This window comes from Lactuca saligna, chromosome 4 (assembly GCF_052625555.1).
Source record: "Lactuca saligna cultivar CGN05327 chromosome 4, ASM5262555v1, whole genome shotgun sequence".
In the NCBI taxonomy this organism is placed as follows: domain Eukaryota; kingdom Viridiplantae; phylum Streptophyta; class Magnoliopsida; order Asterales; family Asteraceae; genus Lactuca; species Lactuca saligna.
This window is the reverse complement of record NC_136420.1, coordinates 3,387,231-3,394,107: the sequence shown is the minus strand read 5'-3', so window position 1 is coordinate 3,394,107 and position 6,877 is coordinate 3,387,231. Positions and strand designations below refer to the sequence as shown.

General features: G+C 32.8%; 1 non-coding gene across 1 annotated transcript; it reads right to left on the bottom strand.

Moving 5' to 3' along the window:
• Positions 1 to 4,710: 4,710 nt before the first annotated feature.
• On the bottom strand, positions 4,711 to 4,793 carry TRNAL-UAA (transfer RNA leucine (anticodon UAA)). The gene has a single exon. It is a non-coding gene; the product is annotated as a tRNA-Leu (tRNA).
• Positions 4,794 to 6,877: the final 2,084 nt, after the last annotated feature.

Genomic DNA, 6,877 nt, shown 5'->3' with positions numbered 1-6,877 from the left:
AGTGATGTAGACACCTTAATCTAACATAAAACAAAAAAGAAAACCCCATAATTATGTAACATACACATTCTGTTATCGTGTTATGTAATGATTAAATGTGAATAATATTGAGTGTTGAGCTCTAACATATAGTTTCTACTAGAAATGAAGTAAAACTATGTTTAGAATCACTCGGAAAATGTTAGAAATCTTATGGGATTCCAATTAAAATCCAAATTGTGAAATTTTAGCGAAAATATGAAATTTGAAATAAGTACAGTTTTATTATTTGATATTGTAAAGAATCTCGTTAAAAAAGTTAGGCGAAAACCTCGTCGAAATCCAAGTTACAACGAAGAAGTTATGACCAATCTAAGATCCGCGACAAAACCGGTACGACGCCGAATGACGTAAAAAAGTGAGTTTTTGATAAAAAAAAAAAAAAAAACTTTGTAGCCTTAGTAATCTAAATGAAAGTCGTAGTATTCGTTAAACCGAGAAGTTCGGTAAAAAGAACGCCAAAATCTGACTTTCTAAGTTTCAGCGTAGCAGTAGACAGTTAAAAAGTCGAATTTTAGATTGAGTGATTTTTAGCCAACACAACCTAAACGAGAATTGAATGTCTCGTTAATAGTAGTATAACGGTAAAAAGTCTGACGAAAATGGACGTTGGATGAAGAAGTTATGAATTTTTAACGGATTTTCCTGTCCTTGTCTGTTAAAAATAATAATATTAAAAATAAAATCAAAATTAGGCGACGAAGTCTAAATGAAAGTTGTAGAGCATAATTTTACCTACGCGTGCATATAAAGAGCGTCAAAAACGGAATTCATATGCGAAAGTTATAAATTTCGGAAGAATTTGGCTCAAAATCTGAGAATTTCAGATAAACTCGCATGAATAGTACTTGCCACGCCACCCTTCTCGCGAATCTGACCCGTTTCCACTCGTGTCCGTCGCTGATTGGTCCGAAGCCAAGGTCCAATAGGCATTTGACGCGCCTCGCATCCTAGGTGTCGTCTAAGACGGATTGTAAGACGCCTCGCATGAGTCGCGTGTCTCTCTCCCTCGCTGCCACCTAGCTACTGCTGCTGACGCGCCCTTCTGATCCAACCTCGCATCCTCGCCCTATAACTACAAGGCATGCGAGCCTTGCCTAGTAAAATGGAGAAATTGCCAAATTTTCACCCTTTTTCAATATTTTTACTATTTTGACTCCCCAAAGCCTCGGTATCAATTTTAACACTCGAAACAAGTCCCGGAGTGCCCGAAGAGCCCAAGAAATTTATCTTTTCCGTTTGAAGCTCAACCTTCGCAGAGCCCAGTTTTCAATAAATCTCCCGGTTTTCAACAACGAAACTCTATTATTGGAACGAAGTGTTGCACAAATTACTATTTTAACCCCCGGTTATTTCAAAGTGAGTTCAATATATATGAACAATTGTATGTTATGTGTTATATGTGCTATGTGCTTTTTCCGTGTTATTATCTCATGTTGTTATTTCATGCTATATTTGTAGCAAAGTTATATCTTTCACCATGTGATCAATGAAAGGACTTAGATTCACGGTGGTACTGGTATGTAGCCTCTGGCCATGTAGAACATGTCTCGTAAGAGAATGACTTTTATTCTATGGCATTGGCAGAAGGTTAGATAGGACTGGTATGTAGCCTCTGACCATGTAGAGCATGACTCCGTAAGAGAATGACCTCTATTCTATGGTGTTGGCAAATGGTTAGACAGGGCTATAAGCCTGAAATCTACCAAAATGTTAATCAGAAATTATATGTATTCTGTGTCATTTGGGCCAAAGCTTTACTGATGCATATCAAGTATTGAACTCGTTATGTCTCATTGATCGTAAATCTTTGAATCAAATCTTGAGTTGATATTGAAAGCCTGACATATGATACGCATATGCTATTGTTGTTCTTGTTCCTCTTTGCTTTTGTCATATTGGTATATATAAGGCATAAGCTTATATTGTATCTATTTATTGAATTCACTAAGCGTTATCGCTTATCCTTCTCAATGTTTAACAATTGCAGGTGATGAGTATCCAATATAGTTTTATACTGCTAAAAGATTTAGAATAGTTAATACTATTTCTTTGTATTTAATGTTCATGTATGTGTATGAATAGCAGATTCCTTGGTAGATATGTAATGTAATAGAACTTAGTCAGTTTGTATCCAATCTTTTGTAATCACTTTATCAATATAAATATTGTTTTATAAATATGCATGTAGCATGTTTTGAGGAAGTAACTTAAGAGTAATGTTGGAATAGTACAAAAATTTGGGTCTTTCAGAAATACGAAAGTTTGGGTATTTCAAATTGCCATATTTATAAATAAATAAACAACCAATGAAGGATATATACTTTGATTATACGATACTAGTTGTTGAAGTTGTAATATCTAATTTGTGAGATGCTTCATGTTTTTATTTATAAGAAGAATCATCCTATCTTTATTTGTTAGATGTGCCAATTCCTTGATGAAACCAATTTGTCATAAATTACACTATACAAATGTAACTATGAGCTTGGATAGGTTTTAGAGAAGTTACAATGAAGTGAATTAGGAAGGAAATGGAGATGACCGCGTGTCAAAGCCGGGTGTAGTTAGTTGGGTGGGTATGTTGTTAGTGGTAGTCAATTTCTAGGTGATAACACGTTTGTCACTATAGATAACAATTGTTGGCTAAATTTGATCAGTGGTCATGATTGTTTTTCGTATTGGGTGGTGCGGCTAAGGCTATGTTTGGTGTACTAATTGAAAAGCTAGTTGTTAGCTGAAAAGCTAGCTGATAGCTGAAAAGTTAGTTGTTAAATAAAAAACTAGCTGATAAAAAATAATGTTTGGTAAAACCAGCTGAAATATATAAAATTACGTAAAATGACATGTATGAGTATGTGTTTCTATAATTAATTAAGGGATGTATTTGAATTTTTTTTAAAAAGCTCTTAAAAAACTAGTCTAAGTAGCTTTTCAAAAAGCTAATTTATAAGGTAGCTTAAAAGCTATTTTTCGGCTTACCAAACACGACAACATAAAAAAGCTTAAAATTAAACTAGCTTATCAGTTAAATGTGGCGCGCTAAACACAGTCTAAGAATAATGATCGGGATTACATGGGTGGTTTGGCTAAAATCTAAATCGAATTCTATCAATGATCACACCAAAAATTATACTGTAGTTGTGTTTTTATTATGATATCCATACACAATCCAACTAACCCATTTTTTTACATTAATTAGCAACCCCTCTTAAACTATTTTTAAATTAAATAAATCAAGTTTATTTTTTTATTCTTTTAAAACTTATTAGAAAAATTAAAAATAAATCATTTTGTTCAAAACAAATAAATTATTTATTTAATGATGATAGATTTACAAATGTTTAGTTCTTTAATCTCTAATGTTGCCATGAATTATAAAATTGTAGATATCATTTGCGTCGTATTATTTAGTAAAATACTTTGATAAGTTTTAAAAATAGAGAATAAAAATTAAATACAAAAATACTATAATATTTTTAAACTTAAATAGTCTAAGATTTTATACATAATAAATTCTAAACGATTTATAAGGAAAAACAATCATCTATTTTCTAAGGCATGTGGCATTTAAATATCAAAATGAAAGAGCTCAGTGAAGTATTTTTACCCGTTGGTGGATTATAAGACTACTCTTGTTCACAACTAAAATCAACCCAATTATTCATTAATTAAATATTTTCTCTCTCTTCCACATACCCAACCCAACTAAACCCAACTTGTTACACCCATTAGCAAACCAACTCAAACCATTTTTTTATTATATAAATAATAAATTTTAAGATTATTTTTTATTCTACTAATATTTATCAGAAAAATTAAAAAATATTTAATTTAGTTCTAGGATTTTGAGAGTCTCCAAAATTTATATAAAAATTTAGAAACTTATCATCCATATTTAGAAAATACAAATAAAAAATGATTAAAATGCAAAATGAGAATTTGATATGAAGATATATGATATCATAATCTTTTTATAGGTAAAAAAAAATTACGATTTTCAGTATTTTTTTATTTTTTTTGAAGTGGATAATGTTAAATTTTATTAAATATATGATTTTATCCTAAAAAATCTAATAATTAATTTATAGGAGGACACGTGGATTAAAAGAAATGAAAAGTAATACCAACTTTGTGGTTGATGTGCCTACTCCATCCGTGACTTTTATCTTATTTTTCATTCATTTATTATTATTCTTGTAACCGACTTTACTTTTAGTCATAAATGGAAATGATCTAATGACTTTTCTACTTATTTTAATATATTTTGACGGACCGAACATAAATCTTTTTACCAATAAGGCTAGTCTTAACTGATGTATTTTTATTTTTATTTTTGTTTCTATTTAAACTTCAAAAATCAATTTGGTTAACGTGGGTTTAACCCCCTTTATTGAAAATGCTAGATTGAGAAATATGTCAATGTGTTTACGTGGGTTTAACCTCTTTATTGAAAATGCTAGATTGAGAAAATATGTCAATGTGTTTATCAAATAGGTTAGAAAATGTTAAATAAAAAATGCCGATACAAAATATAAAAGATATCATAAATTCAATAAGTAAAAAACAAAAAGTGATCATTGTAGTATGAGGAAACGTTATAAGACCATTTGGTTACAACTAATAAATACAGTCCAAAACTGTAGAGTAATTCTAAAATAAATTTTTTTTTGCTGGCTATAGGGTTCGAACCCATGCGCACTTATGTGCAGAAGATCTTAAGTCTTCCCCCTTAACCTCTCGGGCAAACCAGCTTTTTCTACTTTTCCTGATAAGATTTTATTAGTATTACCACTATATAATTGAAAGCCACGTAAATTACAAAATTCATGGGTGAAATATTTATAAAGAGAAGACAAATATAGTCATTTAAAAAATGTAGCCGAAAATCTTACAAATGAGGTAGGGCACTGCGAAATCCATTTTACTTAAATTATAATAAATGTTTGTGAATTTTCATAATTTCATACTTAGACGAAAATTCATGTGTTCTTATTCATGTCACCAATCAGATTTTTTTATTTATTTTACTATCCATTGGCACTATTCACTGCATAGTAGTGTTGATCGGTGATAATTTACGTCAGAAAAAAAAAAAATCAAATTTCTTTTTCTTGTACTTTTCAGGTAGTTGGTTTTGAAATAATGGCCAAAATGGAAATTTGTGATAATAATTTCAATATGTTCCGAAACAAGGGTTAGGAAAATTGGAAAGAGAGTGTATGAAAGATGAGGAAAAACCCAAGCGGATCGATACCAAAGATACATGTTATGATGGTTTTTGTTTTTTTATTGGATTCCAAGTTAATGATGTTGGTAGAAGGAAAATATAAGGAGATGAAAATGCGAGCATGAGTTCGGTTAATACTGGACAAAAAATAGGTATCACCTTTAAAAAGACGGAATATAGGAGATTGAAGATGTTGATATTTGAAGTGGACTATGCAAATGCATGTATCTATTGCATAAAATGTTTTTTTTTTTTTTTTTTTTTTGAAATTCAAGGCATCGAAGAGGCTAAACAACTTCAAGCAAAAACTTCATGTATAGAAGGGGCGATGTTTTCATGGTATCGATGGAGCAAATGCACGTCTCGATTCATACGTGTGAAGGTTTGAAGCGGCGACTACTAGATTGATTCAAGCAACATACGACAGAAGCATATACAAACAACTCTTAGTTATCCGTAAACAGATAACATACCAAGATTATATAAGTATCTTTGAAAATATGGTGGGTCAACTAATGAGGTTAACTAAACAACTTTTAGAGGGCACTTTTATTAAGGGGCTAAAATCGACATTAAGATCCTTAGTAAGGGTCATGCAACATGAAGGTCTATCCTATGTCATGAAATTAACATATTAGCTTATGGTCGATGAAGGTCTATCCGATGTCACAAAGACAATCATCTCAATTGTATCCAACTACTAGTGGGTCGGCTTTGGTGGCTTAGACACACTACTACTGGAAGGTAACTCACCTTGATGTCATGTAGTGTCTGAAATGTCCTCGGCGTGAAAATCGACTCTCCTCGACTCCTTAATCCCTACATGACAACCCTACTAAGTTATCAATTTGAATATGCAACCCTAACCATGGTCAACTCAATTTAGTCAAAGTCAATATCCAGTTGACCTAACTCGCCGAGTTGGTCTACCAACTCGTCGAGTCCATACTCCTCTAACCCAAACCAATCCCCGACTCTACTCGTCGAGTCTAGCAAGAAGTCGACGGGTTTTCCTTCAATCATACCATCGGGACCATCCTCATCCGACTCGTCGAGTTCGTCCTTGAACTCGTCGAGTTCATCTCCCCCGTAAGAACGCATCCAGTCTATGACCCGCCGAGTTGTATGAACAAATCGTCGAGTCCATCTTCAAAGATTGGGAGATTGCCTTGGACTCGCCGAGTCCCAAGAACAACTCGTCGAGTACCATGATTCCCAGGCCCCTTATGATCCTAAACAACTGAAGGACCTTCCATCCTATCATCTGGTCCATCTACATAAAGGATTTGGTGGTCATTACACCTTAACTTGCCAAGTCCCAAGAATAACTCGTCGAGTCCATCCTTGACCATTACTATACAGTCGATTTCAATGGGTCTTAACACACCAAAACCATAGATCTGTCCTCCTAATTTCCATTTTTCACGTAAAGTTCTAAACTTGGTGTACATGCATGGGGTCTTTGGCTTAAAAATCCATAAAAGATGGTCTACAAGATGCATAGAAAAGGTCCAAAATCAAGATCCAAGCAATGAATAGACAAGGTTTCAGCTTCATACCTCAAAATAAGCTGGAAATGAGCTTAAAACTTTGGATCTTCTTGTTCCC